Source organism: Sebastes fasciatus, chromosome 6 (assembly GCF_043250625.1).
Source record: "Sebastes fasciatus isolate fSebFas1 chromosome 6, fSebFas1.pri, whole genome shotgun sequence".
Lineage (NCBI taxonomy): Eukaryota > Metazoa > Chordata > Actinopteri > Perciformes > Sebastidae > Sebastes > Sebastes fasciatus.
In genome coordinates, this window is record NC_133800.1 from 7291583 (window position 1) to 7317950 (window position 26368).

Below are 26368 nucleotides of genomic sequence, written 5' to 3' on the forward strand. Positions count from 1 at the left end.
ACAATGCCATAAAAGCTTGTCTAAAGCTTCTTATCTCTCACACATATTTGTTCATCAAACTCCACCATAAAACCCCCCTCAGAGGAGGATAAAGTTCCATCATCCGCCAGGTAATGAAACACACTATTTGTCCTCTCCTACAAATGGCTGCGATGCAGGTGCGCTCCTCTCTCTGTCCATTTGAGAGATAGCTATCAGTTAAGAGGGTAACCAAAGCCTCCTCACTGGTCGGGTCTCCCCCTTTTCTTTTCTCTGCATTCAGCTCCTCATAACATCCCACTGTGAACAATATCTCCCTTTAGCTTTGTTTACTTGAGGCATATGGCAGGCCTACTGTAGTCAGCAAGCTGTTCCTCTGACTAACCTTCCCGCAGTGGTTTTGTTATTGCACTCTTATGACCAAACCATGTGACGGTGGTATCTACGCACATTTGAGCCACGGGCTGAACTCATGATAGGAGGTCTAAAAGAGGAAGTCGGTGGTCATCCGTGAGAAGAAGATAGACACACGTGTGTAGAAACAGTATTAATGCTTCTATTGATTACAATCCCGCCATCAGCTCCTACACGCTCTTTAGATGTAACACAATGCATCCCAGGGTATGAATAACTATTGCTAATAGCTATAAAAAGCTCACGAGAATCGGCCTCCGTTCTAGCCACTAAAAATCAATATCTCCCCCAACCACAATCTTTATTTAATCTCAATATGGTGGCACAAAGAATTACGGATGAAAAGCGGATGAGAAATTGCTCTGTCAGAACAGAATGGGAGACTTTGCTCCTTTTGTGTTATCCTAAATTGACTGCCACTACATCCTAGTTCCTATTCAAAGTTTGCGGACTCCAGCAGCATGTTAACTGGTTCAGACTGATTCATCCAGGCTAAAAAATCCACTCTGTTGCCATCCGGTAAGGTGCTTTAGATAAAAATAGCGCCACTCTTCTCTTCCTCCGTTGTGTCAGACTGACTCCAATCATTCGCAGAGGATTCCAAATAACAATCAATTAATTAAACGCATCTCCCCCTTGCTCACCCTTTCCACTCCGCTGTTGCTGTAGTCACAGCCCAGGCACTATTTACTATAGTAATTAGCCCAGTGTTACAAGCATGGAAATCACCGTGATGAAGGAATAACTATCTGACTGCCTCCAGGGTGGGACAGGCAATGAGAGCATTCAAATAGAAAGTCACGCCTTATTATGCAAGTGGTGGAGGTAAGGAATACAGCTCCCCGAGGTAATTGAGGCCACGTAGGCTGCTTCATTCAGACAATCGCCCTGAACAAGACTGAGACGCTGGTGGCAAGTGGAAAATGAAAAATAGCTGAAACCCTGCAGGGGTTTTTTTGCCCTCTGCAATCAGCATATCTCACGGCCCAGAATGAAATATTAACTATTCAAATAGTGAGTAATAAGTGGGGAATTATGTGTGGGTTAAAGGTGAGTGAATCGCATCTATGAAATTTAAATAACGTGCTTTTACATGGGGCTAAAATGGCTCTCGCATTACTCTTAAATAAGCTTTTCTCATTCTTTGTTGAGCCTGCATGCACCACATATATTCTACGAAGGTATGGTCAATATATGTACAACTAGAAGCACATAAAACCACGGCAGCCATAAAAAGGTGGAATCCCAGCTATGTACTAAATTCTTCTATGGGATGTATTTCAAACTTGTCATTTAATTGCTCAGCTGTCACAGGTTTATTGGTCCTGCTTTATTGAGTTCACATGTTTATGTTTGTTTGTGCATGCTTGTGTGTGTGTGTGTGTGTGTGTGTGTGTGTGTGTGTGTGTGTGTGTGTGTGTGTGTGTGTGTGTGTGTGTGTGTGTGTGTGTGTGTGTGTGTGTGTGTGTGTGTGTGTGTGTGTGTGTGTGTGTGTGTGTGTGTGTGAGGGCATGCAGGTGTGTGTGCGTGTAGATATGTGTGTATGTCATTGGTAATGTACACAAGTGATCTAATTATTTGTGACCGCATAGTCATTCTTCAGTGTTGTAACGACGGCAAATATCTTTGTCCGAGTAGTCTGCGCTATCTGTGACTGTTCATTTACCAAAGTCTCAGTCACCCAGAGTTACACAGCTTTGCTAACACAAGCACACACACACAGACACACACACACACACACGTACAAACACACTTGCAAACACACACTAAGTCCTTCACCTGTTAATGTGTGATACAAATGACTGCTGCGGCGGCGCCAGTGTGAACACACCACTATGTCCCATCTTATCAGCTGGCTGCATGAAACCCTGTTTGTTCTGGATCGGCAACAATCAAACAGTCAGCTTGAGGGAATTCACTGCACCTCACAAGGCCAAACAGAGACGCAAATCCACCACACAGGGAGGGAAGTCGGGTACGGACCGAACGACAACAACAGGCCTAAAACCACAACTCTACGCACCGAACTCCTTATCTAGGTCAGAGCTGCAGATTCAGAGACTCATCCCACCTCCTCTCCTTGCTCCTGATTTCTTTGTTGTCATGTGAGGTGATGTAACGTACTGTAACTTTGCAGTGTAAACCCAAGATGGAGACCAGGTAGCGGGGCCATGTGATGAAAACAAGACAAAAGCAGCACTACTCTCTCTAGTAACTGAGGAGGAACAAAAAAATGACTCTCCAAAACTTAGACAGACTGTGGCTTTCTAATTCCCCATAATTAACCCTTAAATACAAGTTTAAAAAGCAGCTGAAAGCCTGGTTAAGAGCAATACAATCGTCTGATGTGAATATAAATTAAAAACCGAAGACAAAACATCACATAAAGAAATAAAATTAGGTGTGGAAAGTTGTAAAAAGATTCCTTGTGAGTAAGACTCAGCTACGCCACGTAAATGATTAACGGATATTAGGTCTAGATAGCCTCATGTTCCTATCTAGTTACCAGGCTAACATTACTAGACTAGCTAGCATTACTTAGCTCACATGCACTGACACGCAGAAGGAGAAACAAAGATAGGGAGGAGGAGAGAAACTGAAGAGGGGGTGACTAATGAATTGGCTGTCTTCTGTTTTTCCTACCTGTCGAACAGCTGTGAGCAGCGGTTTAAAGCCTTTCTGCAAACAGGATTCGAACACACACAGTCTAATAATCTTTTCCAAAAACAGGAATAATTCCCTTTGATGATGTCTGACCAGCTTTGACTCATCAAACTCTCTTTAGAGGAGCTTTGGCGCATAGCCATGCCTCCCCACTCACTCTCCAAACCCAATTAAATAATCAACGGTTCAATTGCTGTATAATACCACAATCAATAAATGGAGGATTTGTTGGGTTTTGGATTTGGTTGGACTTATTTGGATGAAATTAAACAGATCCCACAAGAAACAAATACAGAGAATTTATCAGTGAAACAGATGAGACGGTCCCAGATTAGTTGAGAATGGGAGTAGATCAAAAGACACAGCGTTTCAGTATGCAGCTGCTGCACTGCCCAATCAGACCAAACTACTCTGAGACCAAAATAGGCCTCATTGCAGAATTCTCTACACCAGTTTATGCACCAAGACTGCATACATACACAAATAAGACACTAGCTCAAAAACATGCACATAGCCTCACACACCTTTCACAAACCCAGAGGCAATCACCTCCTGGATAATCCAGTCAGTGCACAAATCAAAACCTTAACAGGTTTAGAAAAGCAAAGAGGACTTTTTAACAAATAACGCATAAAAAAAGGCCCCCAGTAGACTGTGATGAATGAATCAAGCCAAGCATGCTGTGAATTATCAGAGTGGGGGATGAATGAATACATTATCATGCAAGGCACAACTTGCTTCACAGCTTGTCTGTCTTCCTGCCTATCAAACTGCTCGCCTGATTACCTGCCCACATACAGAGCACCTTTTGTCCAGATTAAAGGGGCATGGATGGGGGCGAGGTGAAATATTATTTCTTTTCACAAGAATTCATTTCGTAAAGGAGATGTGTTGAGTTCCTTTTTGCTCTGTGAACCTCACTGCCTGCCTCCCTTGCTAACCGTCCAGCCTCTTTCTATTCCTCTCTCTGACAGGCTGCCTTCCTCTCCACCTGTCGACTTAAATAACCCAGTTCCCTCCGTGAGTCTGTGCTTTCCTCCATGACCCCTGACCCCTGAATATCTGCTTCTACTGGATAACTGTTCCAGCCTGTTTCTTTTCCAAAATGTCTCATAAAAATTACATTCAAGTACAATTAGCCTAATTTGCATTCACACATTTTTAAGAGACATACTGATACTTGGATTACATTTATATAAAGAGGAAATGTTCATGTTGAACATATTTGCAAACTGTTCAATGGCAATGCAAAATGTACCGAACGGATCTATATCATACCTTGGCAACTAAAGCATGATGAAAGCACAGTTTGACAATTAGGGTAAATACACTTATTTGCTATCTTACCTAGAGGTCGATGAGAAGATCGATGCCACTCTCATGTCTGTTACAGCCGGTTAGCTTAGCACAACGTCTGAAAACAGGGGAAACAGCTATAGTCGTCTGGCTCTGTGCAAAAGTAACAAAATCGGCCTTTAACAGCCCCTCCAGAGGGTCACTTTATAGCTTGTTTGTTTAACCTGAACAAAACCAAGGTGTAAAAATGACACCTTGTGGTTTTACGAGGTGTTCTGTAAAAGGCACAGAAACTTCCTGAAGTCTCTACTGCAGGAAGTTACTCCTTCCAGCCAAAAAAACAGTCTGGCACATAACCCCCTTAAAAACACAACCCGCCGTTTTGACCTTTTTTACACGTTTTGTAGAGAATAACACATGTTTTACCTTCAGACCCTCCCTCTATTTCCAGTCTTTATGCAAAGCTAAGCCAACCAACTACTGGCTATAACTTTATATTTATCAAAAAGACTCTTGGAAACAAAGCAAATAAGTGTTATTTCCCAAAATGTCAAACTCTTCCTTTATTATTATTATGGTTATGTTCAAGCAGCTCAAAAGACTTGATTAAAGCTAGGGTTGGCAATGTTGAGAAACTAGCAAGAGTATATGTTTAAAAATCTTCAATCAAAAAACCCAGCCCAGTGTTGCCAACTCTTTTCCAATGAAAGTAGCTAGCAGCACTATAGCTCCAAAAGTCCCTAAATCTAGAGAGAAAGTCTCCAAGTCGTCAACACTGACCGTCCCTTCAGGCCTGCATCGCAAGCCACTACCCCACAATTATCATTATGAACGTAAACAACAAACATGGCTATTGTCAGTACTCACAGCTGTCAAGCAGCTTGTGGGAGACTCCCAGGCAGGCAGGTAGGCCGAATTAAATTATAAGGGGCTTATTACAGTCCTGCAACAGCCACAGATACCAATTTTTTTTCATTTATTTTGTCAAAGATTTGATTTATTGATATTTCAACAAATACAACAAAAAATGTATTTGAAGAACAATACCAACCCTAGCTTTAAGGTTAAAAGTGTGCTCTTGGTTAAATACAAGTAAACACTGACGTAAAGCAAGAGACGTTGAGAGAACGAGAGAGCGCTGATGGCTTCGCTAAACCAAAACCAAATTTTTTCCTGCGTTTTGCATGTCCAACCATTCACCTTGACCCCTTCCCTGTGACCTCTGTGTAGTATGAGGATGATACCCTTCCTGGATTGTAAAAACATTTCCAGTAAATATAATTCAGGCAGCAGTTACATTTCCTCCATGAGATATGTGGCAAAGCAGATTCAAAATAAAATGTTTTTCATTGGAGATAGGGTTACCCTCCCACCTGTCTAACCGGCCTGCTAGTCTCCATTTGCCTATCAGGCTCCTTTCCTCCCAGTGTCGGCTCAGGCCGCTGTCACACCATACATTTAATCAGTCCAGCGGCCCTGGCTGTACCGAGCAGTCTCCCTGTGCTGACTCTCTGTGTGTATATGTGTGTGTGTGTGTGTGTGTGTGTGTGTGTGTGTGTGTGTGTGATGTGAGTGGGCCTTTGTGAGGCCTCCACTCAGCAGAGTGATGATAAGTACTCCCAGCCCAGCGCTCCGCATGAGCTGATGGACAGACAGGCCAAGAACACTGGGGGCCTTGTGGTTGGGCGTGTGTGTGCGCATGTGTGTGTCTTGTGGTGAAAAGAGGGAAAGGGGTAGACGGTGGCTGGGGACCGGAGTGTGTGTGCGTGTGTGTGTGTGTGTGTGTGTGTGTGTGTGTGTGTGTGTGTGTGTGTGTGTGTGTGTGTGTGTGTGTGTGTGTGCGTGCGTGCGTGTGGTGTGTGTGTGTGTGTGTGTGTGTGTGTGTGTGTGTGGTGTGTGAGCTTGCGTGTGTTTCTTTTTTTTTTCACCAGCCGGCCACGCCACCAGGCCATGCCACATGGCTGCAATTTGTTCATTAGCTATGTAATAAATGTACACACACACACACAGGGGTAATATTGTTCCGAGTTCTGCCTGATTGGATTCTGAAATAGAGGACCCTCAGGGGGATCACTTGTAGTCTGCCAGCCACTGTGACCAGGAGGTTTCTTAACAAGGTTTGAGACAAACTGAAGAAAAACATGTAGTCTGTATTCTTCTATTTGCTGTAAGGAACACTGCAAATATAAACTGAAATAATGTTGCTTGTGTAAGGTTTCGGATATTAGCGACTAATATACTCAGCTAAATTGTTTTGATTGCTTTCATATGGCTGAATGTGGAAAGTCTTCCCTTATTACGTTTCATGTTTATGTGCCAGAATGACTACAGGTCATTGTAAAGATTTACCAGTCACCTGGAAATAATTAATAATCACCCAGGGCCCAATTACAAGCAATCTATCATCATCATCAGTGTGTCAGATGAGCTCGGGATGGTTGTTACAAATTACCTGCTGTCTAGGATATCAGTCGATGCGTGTTTGAGCTGAGCTCGTCCTGCCAGGTTTGGGGGCCAGGCTAATAGATGTTTGCATCACGAGATAGGAAGCGATATTAGGCTATGTGTGGAACTAGATCCATGCTGACAGATAATTTGAACAGAAATGTTGCTGTGGAGGAAATCCAGAAACATGGATAATAAACTAAGTCTGTCTAGCCTTGTTTGGCCCGCGCATGGAAAACCAGCAGTGGGTCTGTGGAAGAAGAAGAAGAAGAAGCTGCTTGTTCCACATTCAGCGAGGCTTATAGCCTCTGGGAGAGTATGACTGCTGCTCTGCCATGAGCATACAGATCACCTTACACACTGGCTTTCCTCTGCTTTGATGACTGACGCACACACACACAAAAGCACGTCCACACACACACACACAGCCATGCATGCCTGCTTCCACAGATACTCAGGAGCATTAGCAGGCCGGATTTGCACACACACACACACACACACACACACACACACACACACACACACACACACACACACACACACACACACACACACACACACACACCTTTACCTCTACCTCATCCCCCACCTGGATTAATTCACCTGCTGCACCTGAGAATGCGACTGCCATGATGTCACCTGCAATCCCATCACTTCAAAGGCACAAAAGCACCCCCGTGCCATCAGCACAGAAAAGCAAACGCACCCTATCACTTCCTCCTTTGTCCTTCTGTCCCCTAATGGTAATTCCCCCACAGAAAGTCCATACACAGTGAAGGGAGAATTACACAGTATACTCTACAATCAGGTACTCTTGGGTTTCTGCCCATTGGCACTCGCTGTGCACCACTGCAACAATGACAAGCTTTCTTTATTCCTCTGACATGAAAGAAACTGCCCCGGTGCGTGAATCTGTGTGCACTTACATGTGTCTTTTGTGTGTGAGTGAGTTTATGTGTAATTGTGTGTGCACGCATTTGAGAGAGAAAAGGAGGTTGTGTGTCCTGAGAATCCCATGATTACAGTGCTTGCCCGCTCTCCGAAAGCTCCCATTGGAAATGCTCACAAGCAGGGTATGATGTGATGAGACAAGGCGATAATACAACCACCACATTAGTGCATGGTTAGCCATTAAAAGACCCAAATGAGATTATGAGGTCATATGGGAGGCACAAAGCCTAGAGCCAAAACAACAAGCCCTCCTCTGAAAAGTAGCAGCGTGTGTTCCTTCAGCAGGGAGAGGGGGGAAAAAAATCTAAATGTGGAGAGAGAACGAAAACAGGACAAGGAAAAGGAAGAAAGAAAGATAAATACAGAGAGAGCAGATAGCAAGAGGTATTCCCTGCCTTGGAATTTGCCATAGTGGTTTATTTCCGTAGTAATCCATCATTGAATAACACATGAATTCAGCATGATTTACCATCAACACATCCAGCTGAGCATGAAACAGGAGGCCGTGGCCCATCTTCCATCTCAGCTCAGTGGAAGGCTTTTCCATTGTAACGCAAGGTGAAATAACAGCCACTCAATGTACTGTAACACACTGGAGATGCACCAGCCCTGCGAGCGCGCTATTCACAAGATGATGCCTACTGTGAAAATATTCTTCTGCTCTCTTTAGGAAGGAGAGCACAGAGCGAGAGAGAGAGTGTATCTATGTGTGCGAGAGAGACTGAAAAGATGCACGCCACAGAAGGAGATAGATAGAGGGTTCACCGCTGAGATAAAAATGGAATCCATTTTGGTTCTTGAAGCACACTCATCCACGGTGTGAGGACCTGCTCGCTGTGATAGCCTGCCATTGCTCTTTCAATCACTTCCCCTCTTTTCCTCCTCTGCTCTATTTCAATTGTTCTGCCTTCCCCTCACTACGCTGTTTATATCATTTCCTCCTTTCCTCCACACCTCTTTCCTTTCCTTTTCCTCCTCCTCTTCCTCACTTCTCTCTCCAGGCAGCCAGGCACCCCAACACTGTCTCAGGTCCTGAAACTATGGCAACGGAATGAGAGAGCAAGCGCTCTCTATGATTAATAGATGAGAGATGCAGTGCCAATCGCTGGGGCCCGGGGAGGAGGGACAGATGCACTCGAACAACGCCACGCAAACATGCACGCACGGTCGCAGAGAGTACACAAAATGAGTACACACACTCAAACCCCCCCACCATTAGCCACCCTCCGTGCTTTGTGATACAGTATACACACAGAAAACGGGAAAGGGACTTGCACACATAGACAGACATGAGTTATCAGCAGTGCTAAAAAGAGCAAAAGAAGATGGGGCAGAGTTTACCTGATGCTTAACATCCTCCTGACACACACACCTCGTTATTGGCTTCCAACAAGGAAACTAACCACAGAAATAACCGCAGCCTCAGCAGCCGGATGCCCCCTTAATGAGTCTTAACAGACTGTGGCTCTCTCCATGACTCACAGCCGGCTGCTCTCACCTGTAAAAGCACGACAGCAGGACGGGAACTAGGACATCATATTTTTAATGCTGTGTACCACGATTTACATCGTCTGATCTGTACAGTGTAGTACAAGACTCGGCTCTTTTCAAGGCCAGTCATTCATCCATCTCCCAGGCAATCACACAAAGTCCTGCTGCGTTTGGATTATCCCTGCAAATGCATTTCCTCTCCGTTCCATTTGAGTAATGACAGGCGACCAACCTCAGCTGTGACAAAGGTATTACTGCGTGTTAATGTTGCATGCACTACGTATTTAAAAGATAAAGATTTTCCATGATGTTGTGAGCTGTTTTTAAAACGTCGCTTGTGTTTTCATTTTGGCACGCGTGTGGTTAAGTTTGGCTCCTCAACAGTCATCTTCTAGATGGGCTGGCTATCACTTTCTAATTCACTTCATTTCTAACAACAAAGCGTTGCCAAGGACCAACAGCCAAAATACCAACAGACACTCGGCCAATATACCACTGACTTGCGGCGCCCGGCCCAAATAAGCCTTTCGCCCGGTCCTTCATGCCTCTGGCTTTCTTGGCATAGACAACACGCTCAATCAATTATGCTAATGTAACGAGTATGAAGAGTGTTTAACACATGGATGCTTAATTCAATGGATGCACTGTAGAGTCATTAATAGGGAGCCGGAAGGGGTTAAGGCTAAGTGGGGGAAAGCAGCCAGATAGACCAACACAATGAAACTTAGAAAGTGGAACGCCGTGCATCCATGCATGTGTGTGTGTGTGTGTGAGAAAGACAGAGAGAACATGGCACAACACTCTGAAGCAAGTGATCAGCGACTGATTACATTTTCAATGAGCCATGCTGTGAATAGAGCACACCGGACCATACTGCACCGTGAGATATATTAGGTCTCTACAGTACAATGAATATCATTTATCATCCCCTATAAACAGTTCCAACTTAACTAGAAAGGATGGAGGGTAGTGAGCAAATAAACTGTAGGCTCAAATACATAAACAAAGCAGATAGAAATCTAGACATACAGTACATCTCCTCTCATCCTGTATAATATCATTCAGCATGTTTTCTTAGATAAAATGAAAGGCATTTGTCAAATAATGAGTTCAACTTCAGAGGGTCAGGGGAATCATAACCAAAAAGAGAGAGGGATGGAGCAGCAAAAGGTTAAGTAAAATGTTTATACAGAGAGGGAGTTGTGTAATTTGTTATAGCGCATTAGAATATCTTCCTGTTTCTTTTTTCACCTTCTGAATCACAACAGACTCCCACTGAATCTGAAAAGGGAGCCAACTTGAGCGCAGCTAAAATCATGTGCCACGTAACATCTGTGATGGACAGTTCCATTAAAATACAAGCTTCTTTGATTATGCCGACCTAGAACAAAATGGGCTGAAACACATACGCACACTCATGATTATCCCTTTTTTTTCGTTTAATGTTCCACCACGACTAGAGCGTGTTTGTCATTTAGCGTTAAGGCAGTGTAATTGATGCAGCTGCAATTTAGAAAGATGTGGAATATGGAAAACTGGGTTAAGCATCAATAAATCACATCCAGATGAGTGAGAGGGGTTTGATGCTTTCTCGCACTCTAATTGTTTAAAAAAAAAAAAAAAAAAAAGCACACCAGCCCACACACCAAGGACGTGCATCAATAAAACATGGCTTTTATAAAATATGCATAAATACACACACTATTGAATGCTGGGTATTGACACTGTGAATGAGGAGCAATGGTTAACAGCAGCTGACCGGTCTCATTGTTTATAACAGAGGGACAATTCATTGGAACAGGGGCAAAGCCATTTATCAATTATTCAAAAACTACTGTATTCCTGCTGCATCTGTCCTTAACTGGCAAACTAACTCTCCCTCTCTTCCTCTCTCTCACAGACACACATACAGTGTGACAAATCCACATCAGTCACACACAATGCCATCCCCATTGCCATTGTTAAGGGATCGGCGGATCAAATGCTCCACGGAGCATTGCTCCAAATACAAGCAACAACTGTGGTCGCTCTGATCTATGCTGCCTCTCCAGGAGGAGAACAGGCAGGCTGCTGCTGTGACAAAGGTAATCATGCTGTAATTCATGTATCAGCACCACAACATGTCAATGTATAGTGTGATAATAGCAGGATTAGCACTCTGGTTTGTGGTGTTGCAGCCTTTATGGAACAGCATGGTGGGATTTACAGCCCGTGCAACATCTCAAAAAAATGCCTCCAGGACATTTGAATGCCTTGAGGCTGATGTTGTAGGACGAGCGGTGGTAAAATGTTAAAACATTCTGCTTTTTCACATTTAAGATCTGTGTGTAATACCCAGCACAGTATGTATACTGACTGCAAAAAAAACATAAGGTCACAGATGAGAAAATATGGAACACACAAGAGAACCAAATATTTCCAGTGATTTCAGGAAAAAACAGATGACATACAACACCCTCTCCTCTCAGAGCTGGCATGAAATCTTCCTATCCTTTTATTTTTTTTCATTTTTTGTAAAGGCTGATACTAGAATCATGTTTCCAAAACACTAATATGTGCTGCTGCTGAAAATCAGCTGAGAGGCGCATTTTGCTGTGGGCATTCAACACTCCCTAGATTCACCCAGTTTATCATCACCTTTACACACTTGATAATCTATAACCTACATTTAGACTTGCTGAATCCTTTTTCCAGCTTTTCCCAGTGCCTCTGGGGGGATCTTTCATACTGGGAGAGAGAAGGGTATAGAGGAGAGGAGAGGAGAGGAGAGGAGAGGAGAGGAGGGAAACCACTGGGAGTGACTGGGTGTTGGCAGTCAGGCTGCTGGATGTGGTTTGTGAGGCCTCTATCTCCAATCCCAGCTTGTTAAAGAAATAATGTGCAGCAGCACTTCATTTAATGGCAAATCCACTTCTGAGACCGGTGCAATTTTGTCTCCTGGTCAGAATTACAAACATTTGATTGATCTCTTGAACCAGAGTAATAGTGACCACTCCGCCTCATGGTAGCTTGAAATCCCTGAACACACCCAAGCCAGTGTGTGCGTGCGTGTGTGTGTGTGTGTGTGTGTGTGCGTGCGTGCGTGTGCGTGTGCGTGTGTGTAACAGAGAGAAAAAGTCTCAGCCTGCAGAGTAACTCACTTGAGAACAATATAAAAAAACTTGCATGTAAAATGACTCATTAATTCACATCAAATCTCTGTGATTCAGATTAGTTTTTATAGAAATAACGAAAAACCCAGAAAGGATTGTAAACACCGGCTGCATCATTCGTCTACATGTAAATTGCTGCTCTAATTCTGAATTTCCAATCATGTGAAAATAAATGGCAAATGAAAAATCCCATCATGCACTGTAATAATGGAGCAAGCACGTCAGTGTTTGAGCGTTTTCATAACAAATCAGGCATAAAAATGCTATTAGGCTCTTAGAAATCCTGCAATTTCCATTGTTATTTCGCAGTCTACAACCGGTAGTGTTGTGCCTGAGGTTTTATTACATCTTCAGAGAGTCATCGAGGTTGAGAAACAGCCCTGTTAGACAGAGGAACCAAGTCGGTCCGAGTCCTGCAAGTTCTCACTAAGCACATTTTCTTATTTGCCGTCCATGTACCTGCTATATACCTGCAATGATACTGGCATTGTTTTGCTCTCGTTTGGACTCAATGTGATCCGCAATAGGTCCTCTGAGGCTGACACTTCTTTATTCCACATGGCTGAACAGCAGAAGAGGGATTACGCACCTAAATTGTGGTCTGTTTATATCCCCGGAAGGTGTTTTTTCTCGAAGGAAAGCATCGTAGTTCTCCTTTGAATTAAAAAACGGGCACTTTCTGTTTTTTATAACTTTAAAAATGCTATATAAATACGCAAAAATCACCCTGTAAAGTAACCCCGTGGAGCGTGTGCACTTGTCGCCCGGCAGCCTGGCTGAACAGAAAACAAGCCTCCGGGGCTGCGTGGAGAGAGACTGGTACTAGGCTATAAGCGCACCTTAAAGTTTGAAATAAACAAAGAAATCTTACCTTCAGCTCATGAATGGATGTGCCGGAGTGGTTTCACAGCTCTGTCTGTTAGTAATCCATGAGGTTTGGCTCTCAAAGCAGTTCAGACGGTGCTCGTTTACGGAATAACAATACGAGCGCTACTTTTCTTCATGCGCTTCTTTTTGTTACATGCCGCGCTCAAATCACACCTCTTCAAATCGGAATATCCATCGGAAATCCACACTAGAGAAAGAAAGAAAACACACCCTCAATGTTTTGGCTTTTAAACTCCCCCTCAGGTAAAACTGAACGAACCGGGTGTCCCACAACAAACAGAACTAGCTACGGAGCTGAGAGCAGTCCCTTCCATACAAGCCGACGGTCATCCTATTTGGAGATGAAGCTTCTTAGCAGACAGACTGGAGCGGAGCGCAGCGATCCCAGCTGTCACCCACCAGCTACACTCACACACACACACACACACACACACACACATGCATAGGGAGGAGCCTCGTCCTTGGATCGGGAGGTATTGTGTCAATGGGTGCCAGTTATGGACAACTGTATTTCTATTTTTACGCAGAGGCATTTCATAAGAATGCGCGTCGGACAAGGAGAAAGCCTGCATGGGCGCTATTAATAGTTTTGTTTTTTTTAAACAATATATTTATTGAGTTTTTTCCCCTTTTTCCCCCTACAAATTATAGAACCCAATCAATACAGACAGCAATACACATTGATCCCCGACCCCCGCCCACCCAAGATAATTGCATGAATAAACTTAGCATATATGATAACAAAATAACAGTAGTCACAATTGTGATAAATAAGTGAAGAAAATTAAAAATAAATACATTTTTAAAAAAATTAAAAAAGGAAGAAAGAACATATTTATTCATATATATATGTATATATATTCATATATACATACATACAAATATAAATAAGTAAAAACAAATAAAGAGAGAGAATTACAGAAGTAATAGTAGTACAAGAGATAGACAAGCTATATACATGCAGTATATTCTCTTAAACAGTCTGACTATGGACAACACCATTAAGAGAAGTACCAGTATGTAAAAAGGTTACAAAGTCACCCCAACATTTATCAAAGAGCCATGGTGCTATTAATAGTTTTGTCACGGAATGAAGAAAAAGAAAAATGTTAAGAGGTTATTTGAAATTCAAATAAGATTAACTGTCTTTTTGTATAGACACGCAGGCTGGTCTGCTGGCTCTGTTTCATGTGAACTGTCATCGGTGATTTTGAAGACACAATAAAGATGCAGGTCGTTTTTTTTGTGCGCAGCCGATGCGAATCGGTATGTGATCACGTTCAAAGCGTCTCTCTTGTCTATTCTCTCTGGTCTCTGGACTGGACTGGCCTTTCTTTCCTGGTGGTCCCTTCCTGGTCCCAGGCTGCCTGGCACGCGCGCACGCACGCACGCACAAACACATGCTTTGCATTGGGTCGTTGGGTTTCTAACAAATTGGCCCTTACTTTGCTTCTTGGCCCTGATCTCATCAGAGGGGCCATCAGGTGAAGTCTGAAAATAACAGCAAAGTTCAAAAAGTTGTTTGTTTGGATTTATGGTACATTGAGGCTACGATCTGATGTTAGGGATGCATGCTCCACATACTCTCTCTCTCTCTCACACACACACACACACACACACACACACACACACACAGACACACACACACACCTTAAAGCTGAAGTAGGCGAGATTGGAACAAATATGATTAAAAAAAGTTATTTTATAAAACGGTCGCTATATTGTGACAGTAGTACATGAAACAGGTAACCTGAAAAAAGTAATGTGCCTCTGTGTCCTCTGGTGCTCCTAATGGCATCGGCAAGCTTTCACAGACCGGAGGAAAACAAGCAGTAAGAGCTGATCTGAGGTCTGCTGTCCAGCTGCCGTCTATGAGAGCCGGCTGACAATCATTCGCAAACTCCGACCAAACGGTCAAACTAGGCGGCGCTAATCAAATATGAATCAATATTATGTTACTGTAATGCCTATTTCTCTCATCAAATGTTTCCAGAACAATCTTGTAGTGCACGGTTTAGCTGTAAAATGAGAAAATTTGTTCACCGCCATTGTGAAATCTAGTGAAGGAACGCCAAGTTCCGGTCACATGACCGGAGCACAGCCAATAGGAACGCTCTCTCAATGAAATTACCTGTGATTGGTCAAAGTCTAAAGTCTATTTAGATTTTCTAAAGCCTGAAAACAGAGCCATGAGGAGGTGCAGAAGTCTAGTTATCTCAGAACACTTGAATTACAATATGCTGAATTTGGTTATTTTTGCCCAATCATGCCCAAAAAAATTCTGCCTACTGAAGCTTTAAACCAAGCCAAAATGAACATCAGTTTGTCAGATTGAAAAGTGCAAGCCTGCCACAAAACACAAACACTTGCACACGGTCTCAGACGCATGAAGACACATTACATTACAGTGTGCACACACCTGTGTAGGCATCATATATAGATGAGCTCCAGAGGGACAAAGCTAGTGTGTGTGTGAGGCTTTGCGCTTATCATTATATAATAACAGGCCACCTGTGAAAGCAGTAGTGTGTGTGTGTGTGTGTAATTGTGCTCCTGAGTAGTGGCCTGTCAGGCACTATTGCCGTCTTGTTACTGTAAACGCTCCGTACAGTGCTGCCTCCACAGGCCCAATATGCCAAACACTATACTGTTGTTCTGTGATGTAAACTAATGTGCTCATGCCTGCCAATCCTCCCCTCATCTGATATCATTTAATTTGCTTTAAAAGCAAAACTCATTTGCCATCAGGCAGGGCTGTGCACGTTATGAGAAAACATAATCACTCTTGTTTCTCCCAGGCAGATTTGGATTCTGCCTGCGTGGTTTGTTACAAAATATCTTATTATAGGTAAAATGTGGTTGAGGCATATGCAAATATAAACACTTCTTTAGCAATTACAGTAAGTGCCTGCAGTGCATTCATATATCATATATCTCATTTTACAGTATAATGTTCAGCAGGCTCGTTGGAGCTCATTAAAATTCTGTGCGAGCAATGTGTCTGAGTGCACATTTACCGTGTGCCGATGACACATGCAGGTGAATCATTATGGATACCATACAACAAAACCAGATGAGAAAAAAAACTTTTGATCTGATAACATCAATGCAAATGCTGCAAGGCTCTAACCAAAACAAACTATATACAAAACCTTCGCTATTTCACACACTCTAACTCTTTGTTCTCTCTATCTCACTCGCTCTCTCTCTCACGCTCTCACACACACTTTGAAGTGGAAGAGAGTTGCTAAGTGTGGGAGGCGGGCAGGGTATAATTCGAGCTCAATAATGTCAAGATACACACCAGTTAGTTTGAACTGTGGAAATATGCTCGTGTCAGAGCTTATCTCGCTCATCTTGCTAAAGTTGTCCCAGGCGCATTAGGACTCTGTGTGTGTGGAGGAGAGGCGGTTAGAGCAACCATCACATCCCGGACTGGGACAGATAGCAGGCACACTCCAGAGATTCAGCAGGGACCCGGCTCAGCTCCATTTTCTCAGCTTTCTTTCTAGACTACAGCGGCTCTCTTCTCCCCTCCAGCTCCTAGAACTTGATCTGAACATTACCTTCCCATGTGTCACAGACATCTTCTGCTCATTTTACTGGCCTACAGTATTTCCTGCAACTAATTGACACCCTCGTGCTGGCTTGAGAAGATACTAAAGGAACTGCACCCACTTTCCTCTATAGACACCATTAAAATCTTTGTAACAACATGCAGCAATTTCCTGTGTCTCTGACACTTCACCCCTCTTCTCCTCCTTTCTCCCTGTCAACGACAAGCTGTCACACCACACCAGTGTTGGATGGAAGTACTCGGATCCTTTACTGAAATGAAAGTATACCAATACATTAAAGGTACTTCATTACAAGTATAGGGCTGTCATGATATCAGATTTTTACTATACACAATTATTGTGGCCAAACTTCACGATAACAATATTATAATAACTACAGAAAATTAGAAGAAAAAAAATGCTATCAGTCAAATTCATCTTTAACAATGTTTAATGTGTGTTTGTCTCTTTTTAGGCAAATTAATTACACTCAAAATACAAGTATAGTCAGGTGGAGAGAAAGTCTGTAACCATGAGGAATTATTAAGAGGCGCTGGATTATTTATATGATAATATCATGTGTGTATTGTTAACATGATATAATAGACAACATTAAGTCAGTGTATTCTGTTACAGATAGTGAGAAGTTCTCTTGGTTAGCATTCATGTCATTTTGCTGAGTTGTGTTTTCTTGGTAAGACATTTACTAATGACATGCATTACTAATAGAGAATGACCCTGATGAAGACCTATGTCGGTCGCAACGCATTGGTCATTTTAAACAACGATTGCCATGTAAAATAAAGGCATTTAAATTTAGTTCGCACTCTACAGTGTGCCTTGGATTATTTTTGAAGGAGACTTGTATTTAGTACTTTTTGAGGTCATATTCCACCCACGCAATGAGCCCTTCACAAGATTGAATAAGTACAGTACATCTAAAGGATCCAAAGAGCACCTGTATGTGATTACCACAAAGACCCAGCAGCGCTTCTACTCACTTGTCTGAAAGACATTTATTAAGTTGAATAAACTAAAGCATAATTAGATGGAATTGAGGAGAATTTTGGTCATGTTGCTGTGTGGTATGCTGGTGCCAGGGTTTTACATGTGCAGCAGCTAAAAGGATTGAATGTATAGTAATCTTGAAGGTAATGTAAATTCATTCATTTTCATTTTTTTTTTCGAGATCAGGAATATTAGTCTGGTAATATTTTCATTTAAAAGAGAATAATTAAATGTTGCCTTGTTTATGCAGGTTGTGTTTTTTGATGATTTGTGAGAGAATTGGACAAATCGCCGATGGACACTGGCAGAGGACGTAGGACAGAAGAGCCGAGGACATACAGCGGGTGTGCAGTGGAGTGTCTCACCAGTCAAGAGGACTGATTCACTCCACCGTCTTCATTACATCGTACAGGTAAGAGCTGCACACCACACTCCATTTAAAGGAAAAAAACACACTACCCGGGTATATAAACATTGGTTTTATTTGATTTGGTTTGTTATTTTTTCAGAGCTAGTAGAAATACCACAAAATTGTAGTTAAGTACAGTACAGTACTAAATAAATGTACTTACTTGCCACCACTGCACCACAATCTGTTATTTCTAAATAGTCATGTAAAATGAAGAAATTCACAGTAAACCATGCTGCATATATAAAGGCTCACACTCGCTTGTATTGAGATATACTGTATATTCAGATCCTTTACTAGTGTAAATTAAAGTAGAAACACCATACTGTATGTACGTATACTCGATTACAAGTAAAAGCCCTGCATTAAAAACTTTACTCAAGTAAAAATACACAAGTATTATCAGATAATACACAAATATTATCAGATAAATGTAAAAGTACTGGAGAAGGTATGCAAATGCATCATGTTTTATAAGATGATTAAATGTTTTTTATGTAAAATCGGAATCTGCATACTAACTAACTATAGCTGTGAAATTATTGGTAAAAAGTGCAATACTTCACTCTAAAATGTAGTGAATGAGAAGTAGCATATAATGGAAATACCCAAGTAAAAAGTAAAGAAACACCTCAACATGATAGGCCTACTGGAGTACAGTACTTGTAAATGTATGTGTTTACGTTCCATCACTGCGGTAGACATCCTAACATTCAATTTGTACGTACGTTTATACTTAATGAGACATAAGTCAAACACATCGTACTCACAATCTCCACTTCACATGATACTTGTTACGAAATAACAAACCCACAAACAGCCTGTAGTGTGTCTCTTCAGGTTTGGGCCTCAGCCTGCTCGAGTCACAGGTGTTTTGTTGTTGCTTTTATATCACAATATGATGCCGGTGACAGGATGTCCGTTTGAAGCCTGCTGAGCTGTGTGTTTTACAGCTGGACCACTGGAGGAGCATCATTTGTGCTGCTGCTGCTGCCGGAGTCCTAATGGCTGCTGCTTACCTGTGGATCATACAGACAGCTGAGAAAGCAACAGAGCCCATTTACAGTAGTAACTGCCATTGTACTGTTGCAGGCCAATCACTGAATCTGTCTGCTACCTCTCCTCTTAGTTCTTTAATGGGCACTGCAGCCTGTTTAGTTTCCCCAAAGGGTGTAAAGTGGAAAAGAGTAAACATGTAGTTACATCTAGAAATTGTGGCTCTATATTGCTGATTGCTAAACTTTCCCATATGTGACCTCTGGGAGCATGACAGCTGTATCTGTATTCAGAGCATAGACTGTATTCTGCTGTTTCTGTCATCTCATATAATTGATGCTCACTTGTGGATCGTGCTGAAAACAGACAGGAAAGTGGGGATTATAAGGATCTAGTCCAACAGTGGTAAACAGCCACAGGCTTGAAAGTGATACTCTGGGTTTTTGGATGCATTGTCCAGGTTCAGTTCGCTGTATGAGTCTGCAACATTCATAAGGGAGATCATTATATTATATTAAAGTAGAAGCACTGTTATTTTGCTAGGTGGTTATTTTAGTACAGGTAAAGTAAGGTAAAGGCCAAATTTAGTAAAAAAGTAACTCATTCAAAGTGCACTCAGATTTTCAGAGCATTAATATAGCTACAAACAACTATCTGATATGTAAAGATATAGAGGAGTAATGTCTACCTGAGCAGAGAATGAAGTCACTCTCCCTCTGTGTGTGTTGTAATCCAAGCTTTTCCTCGTTTTGTTGACATATCCGGGCCAGCCGCACGTGCCTTTTAGTGCATCTTCGTACATGTGCGCGTGCCCCACTGGCTAGTGGCCGCCGCTCTCCACTGCTCTCATGCGCACTTAACAGCTGATAACGTTGTCCCAGCCGACGGCACCATCGCGAAAGCGTAGCACGCACCCTCCGGTTCCCCCTCAGGTAAACACTGTTAGCTCTGTCAGCACTGTTGCCTTTGTTTTAACTGTTAGTGCTGTAGGGCTGCAACTAACCATTATTTTCATTGCCGATAAATCTGATGATTATTTTCTCGATTAATCGATTAGTTGTTTGGTCTATAAAATGTCACAAAATGGTGAAAAATGTCGATCAATGTAACCCAAAGATGACGTCCTCAAATGTCTTGTTTTGTCCACAACTCAAAGATATTTAGTTTACTGTCATAGAGGAGTATAGAAACCAGCAAATATTCACATTTGAGAAGCTGGAATCAGAGTATTTTTCCTTTTTTTTTTTTTTTTTTTAAATTACTCAAACTGATTAATTCCATCCATTATCCGCAACCGCTTATCCCATTCGGGGTCGTGGGGGTGCTGGAGCCGATCCCAGCTGACATGCTGGCAGGGTACACCCTGGACAGGTCACCAGACTATCACAGACAGTACATAGAGACAGACAACCATTCACGCCCACATTCACACCTACGGGCAATTTAGAGTCAACAATTAACTTAACCTGCATGTCTTTAGACTGTGGGAGGAAGCCGGAGAACCCAGAGAAAACCCACGCTCACACAGGGAGAACATGCAAACTCCACACAGAAGAGCCCCAAACCGGATTCGAATCTGCGACTCTCTAGCTGTGATGTGACAGTGCTAACTGCTGCTGAGTGAATAGACGGGGTTCCGGAGCGAGTTATCGTCTCCAACCAAAACTCCAGTGTCTCCCCTGTTCCTTCTGACCGCGGTCGGGAGGCTGAGGCAGGAAACACAGTATCAGCATCGATTCTTGGAGAGACCTTTGTCTGTTCAGCTAACATTACTGCCAAGCAGGTGAAATATAGAGTGATATTGTGGTTTTAGCTGACGTGTGTCGCCTCACTTTGTTGATCGATGCTCGTTCATGTCTATGTAGAGCGAGCACAAGCGCGAGTGCTAGCAACAGGACGCTGACTTTCGTTGACTTAACAGCCACAGGTGTCGCTGTTAATAAGCAATTTCTGATTCTTACATAGACCCTTTAAGTTACTGCCTTTTTTACAGAAGGGAACTCTTTGATGTAATCTTTTATGTGCATTTGTAAAAGTTACCTGGAAAAAAAAACTATGAGTTAATCAACCGAAGAGTCTGTAATGATATTACACAGCTGGACAGTCTGCTGAGACAATATGTCACAAAGTAGGCTACAAAAGACTGCTTTGGAGGAAAAATATTATTTTCAGAGAAATAGCTGATATTCAGAAAGCTCAAATATTCAAAAACACTATTTTCACACACAAAAAATGCTCAACTACTGTACAAGCACAGACTTCTTAGTAGTTATGAAGTATGAAGTGATATTTAACCCATGGGAATTAATGAGGTACATATCATGAATACAGTAAGTCCAGTTATTCACTTTCTCTGGACACAAATGTAATTTTTTATAAAAAGTGCCCTACTGTATATTGTAGATATTTTAGAGAAATTGCTATGTAAATGTGCTGTTTGTTGTATATTACCAAAGCTCCCCAAGTCAATGCAAAATATTATAGGAAGTAAAAATGAATAAAATTACAGTATAAATAACTTATAGCGTTCCTGTTGTACACTTACACAGTTTTTCATCAGAATAAACAAATGTTTGTATGAACAAATATGTAAAAATATGGACTCTAGAAAAGTTTAAATGAATAATTGTACAACCTGCACAGAGCGTAGGAAAATGAAGTGTTCCCCACGGTTAGACATTTTGCTCAACGGTCTGCACAGGTGTCCCAGCTGTATTTTAGGCACTTAGGCTTAATAGAGGGAAACCATTTAGCTGTTGTCACCATACATTTTTCACTCCAACACCCTTGAGTCTTTTTGTAGCAGAGGTTCATCAAACAATATCAAAACTGAACTAATATACAAACTAAACTCTAGAAAGTATACAATATGAATTCATAGGTGTTTAAACAGCAAAAAAAAAGAATCAATTAGCACATGGTCCACAATTTGAAAAGAACTATTGTATCACAGCAACTAAAGCCAAATCAGAAACTATCATAACACCAGTAATAGATATAGCAGACACCCAGTTATATATAATATAGTATATGTACAATAGTGGACACCATCCACATCTGTCTGCATAATTCATACTGGTCTTGCTATCGACTAAAATTGCAAAAAAGAAAATGCACTTAACTAAGAATTTGTTGGGCGATATTTTGTATATTTATCTGTGTATTTCCAGTGTGCATGAGTACATTGTTAACCTACGTGTTTGGGTTACTAAAGAGCAATATTCAATAGATCTTGCATGATGGGGTGTCAGTTTCTACATAAATTTACATAAAAAACCCCAGAAGAAATCGAGATACTGTTGCCTCTGAGCTGCTGAATAATGATCATTAGTTATCTCAAGCAGGGAGATGTCACTCCTGCATGCACTCATATGAATGTATGTGTGCACATTGACTCAGATTACCACACACAAATGCATGTATACAGTACTTGCAGTTGTAAGCTTCGAATATATCATAAGAAAGCAGTGTAGAGAGTGACAGTCAGATGCCCTAGTTATGAATGCAATGTTGTAAAGATCCCTCACCCACCCACCCACCCACACACACACACACACACATGATGTATATGTGATACAAATACACACACAGTTTCGATGGTTATATATTATGATAATTAATAGACAATAGTAAGAATCACAGGAACTAAGAATCACCAGTGTCACAGGAAGAGCATTCACTTTTTTTTAGCACCATCCAACTGGCAAGTAACACTTTCACACCATTTTAATTGGTCTCCAAGAAAATTCTAGTTGACTGAATCTTTTTTTTTTCTACTCTTTCACTGCTGCTGGCAGCAAAAGGTTTTGAATAACTGATTTCTTATTCAGAGATATTTGCTGCCAAAGTTTCATAAAGCCACATAAACATACGCATCACTATTTTCACCTCATGGACAAGTATGGGCAACCCTTGATGTGTGTGTGAATGTTCATTTAGCAATATAATGATATTTTATTATCATTAATTATAGTTAACCTGCTGCAGCAGTTTTATGCTGCTATGTTTTTGCATATTGGCCGACAGCGTCCTGCTTTATCTGACTGTCTAGTTGGCATTTCTAAACCAGCAGAGGTACCTTTATCTGGAGGCCATGCTCTCTGCTACTATCAGTGAATATGCAGTAATATGAAAATATGATGACATAATACAGGGATGAAATGTATTCTCTCTTACTCACTGCTAAAACTGTATTTCAATGCTGTAAATATGTAGTCAACAGTTGCCAAAAATATTATTAGCCTGAGTAGAAATTGTGTCTGAGTGTAAGCCGGAGGCATCTACGTCAGCATATACGGTATATCCTGAATATGTGTGTGTGTGTCTGACCTGTAATGGTAAAATGATGTAAAGCATGGCTGAGTAAGGTACAGTGAGCACAGTACTGTAAGACAGACCACACACACACATACACACTTACACACAACAGCCTGCTGGGCGGCACCCCGGCCAGCTTCAGTTTCCTCTGTGCATCCAGGTTTGCATGAAAGCCATGAATAAGTCAGCATTTCTGCATGATAGGTCTGTAACTAGGAGTGACAGTTAGAGAGCATAGTCTTAAGAATCTCAGATGGGACTCAGTGTGTGTGTGTGTGTGTGTGTGTGGGTGGGGGGGCAGAGTGCTTGTGAACATGAGCCTGTGTCCTCCCCCTTCCCTCATCTACCTCACAAATGGACGTCAAGCTGCTGATGAGGTCTGAAAAAGAGAGAGAAAGAGGTTTTCGGCGTCAGTAGCATATGGGGCTGTAGATTGAGGAGGGAATTTCACCAAGGGTTCGGGTAAACAAACTGGGTCATTGCATAAACAAACGGCAATATCTCTGGCTTTCTTTTTATTTATCTGCGGCAAAATATTCTAAACTCAAGGTTCACTTTTTTCCAGAAATTTTGATCACATTCACATTTTAACCGGATGGACCTTGCTGACGTGTAGGGCCTCCCCATCTTATTTGTATTAGTTAACTAATCGATCGTTTTGGTCTTAGTCGACTAAGAATTCTTCAGTCGATTAATCATTTTTTTATGCTTTTTTCATGCTGAATGACTTCTTTCCAAGAAACTTATGAGCTCATCTCTAGTAAACACAGATTTAAAGTGGTGCTTTTCGCGATTCTTTGTGGATTAAATCAAATAATCGATGAGGCAACAAAATCGTAAGAGTGTTAGTCGACTAAGAATTTCTTTGGTCAAGGACAGCCATACTGAGGGATCATCACTTGACATAAGTAAGGAACTTCAGTTGAGTGATTACAAGTAGTTGTACATGGGGGCAAGTCATACACACCTGAGCCTCAAATTTAGAATATTTTATCATTGATAAAAGATTGAATCTCCATGCTCAAATATTATTATATTGATGTCTTGAATTTTCATCTGATTTAAATGTCGCAACCCCCCTTCTACTTTTTGTTATAGTTTAAATGTAATAGTTTTCATTTTCTCCTCGAGTTTGACCTTTTGACCTTATGCACACTGCACATACATCAGCAAACAGATAAATGATCACACATAGCTTTTGTTTCATACATCTCATACTCATAGTTTTAGTATTGTTGGCAGTATATTGGTTTCTATTTGTAGCGTGCACAACTTCTTCAGTCACACATTTTCCTTAAGTCATTCTAATTATTATTTCTTTGTGTTACAGTGCTGAAAGTGCCGCTGCTGGTTGTTGCTGCTGCTGGAGGGACATCTTGTCAGGTCAGTGCAAAAGAGGCACCTCCTAAAGCAGGGTCGTGTCTAGATGGGAACCCGAGAGTTGGGAAACTCTCGCGAGATGGTTCAGGTTTAGTGTTGCATGGTATACCAATACTAGAAAGGTATCGCGATACCCTGCCGTTAAAAACGGTACGATACACCGTTTTATTAGTACCGATACTTTAAGAATGACGAGCCGTGAGTTGCGTCGATATGCAACCGCAGGGCTGTGTGTGTGGTGTGTGTGTGTGTGTGTGTGTGTGTGCAACGCTCTGCTCCAGAGGACGCCATTAGGATTGGGATCCCGCGGGAGCAGGTAGTTATAACTTTGCTGCTGGCGGGAGCAAGCGGTCAAAAAATAAACTGTAATGATAACCAGAAGAATGGAGTCAACAAGTGAAGTTGAAAAGAAGATTGAAGCAGGTCATGAATCTCTCGCCGGCTGCACAGTCCCGTCCGGAGCTGGTGTCTGTATCACTAGAACTCCCTTAAGAAAAACAAGGAAATAACAGATCTTTATTTTAGAGATTTTTGGTGCTTTTGTTTTGGTCAATTGCTCTTTTGTTTTGTTGGTAGTTTAGCTGGTACTGTCCGTTTGAGTTACCCCTTTGTTTCAAAAATGGTCTGATCAGCCATTAGATAAGTTCCCCTTTGTGGTCAGTTTAGTCTGTTCAGTTCAAGTTATTATAGGCTGAGTTTAGTTCTGTTTATTTTACCCCTTTCATGGGCCCAGAACATCATTGCATATTTTGTAAATTGTTTCATTTTTGGGTAAATAAAACCCTTTTGAAAACCCACCTGTGACTCCTCGTGCCTGCCAGCTCGGTCCCTCCTGATGGGGTCCATTTGTAATTTGCTTCCCAGTAGGAGGTGTTGACAACACAGAATTACCTGTACGGTGCTTAAACACTGGCGTATCCCTTGCAATGATGAAATATCCTGATTTTGACTCTGTTTTCTCAAGAGTCTGGGCCTGTGTTCTCTTTTTCCCCCATTACTTGATATGTGGGGGAGCTGATGCACCAAAAGAAACTTTAACAAAATGTGAGGCATAAATTGCCTTTTTTTGCAAATAGTATCCCAAACCTGTAAAAATGACATGCATGGATTAGCAGGACTTTTTCATGTAAGCCCTGCGAGACATAATGTCATATATAATGTAAAATTGCATGCCATCAGGATGTGTTCCATTGCTTTGTATGTTGATAATTTATGTGTTAAATAACCTTTCTTAACTGACCTTCTTGGCCCTGCTCCTTAAGGCCCTCCTCTCACAACCAACCACAGCCAAGTCACAATCACAAAGTTTTCCCAGTTTTTACATTCTCTCACACATTTTTGCAGGAAACATTGAGCTGACCTTTGTCTCCTTGCTCTGGCTACACGAGCAAGCAAGCTATTTGTGTACACACTGTGCAAGT

At 41.8% G+C, this 26368-nt stretch overlaps 1 protein-coding gene across 3 annotated transcripts in view; it reads right to left on the reverse strand.

Annotated features, from left to right (window-relative positions):
* Positions 1-13696, reverse strand: part of sema6a (sema domain, transmembrane domain (TM), and cytoplasmic domain, (semaphorin) 6A) — a 110682-nt gene extending 96986 nt beyond the window's left edge. For 2 of the 3 annotated variants that reach the window (XM_074637385.1, XM_074637384.1), the window contains exon 1: positions 13264-13696. The gene's annotated coding sequence lies outside the window, so the exon portion shown is untranslated. The remainder of the gene's footprint in view (positions 1-13263) is intronic. The other variant, XM_074637386.1, reaches the window with a different exon arrangement.
* Positions 13697-26368: the final 12672 nt, after the last annotated feature.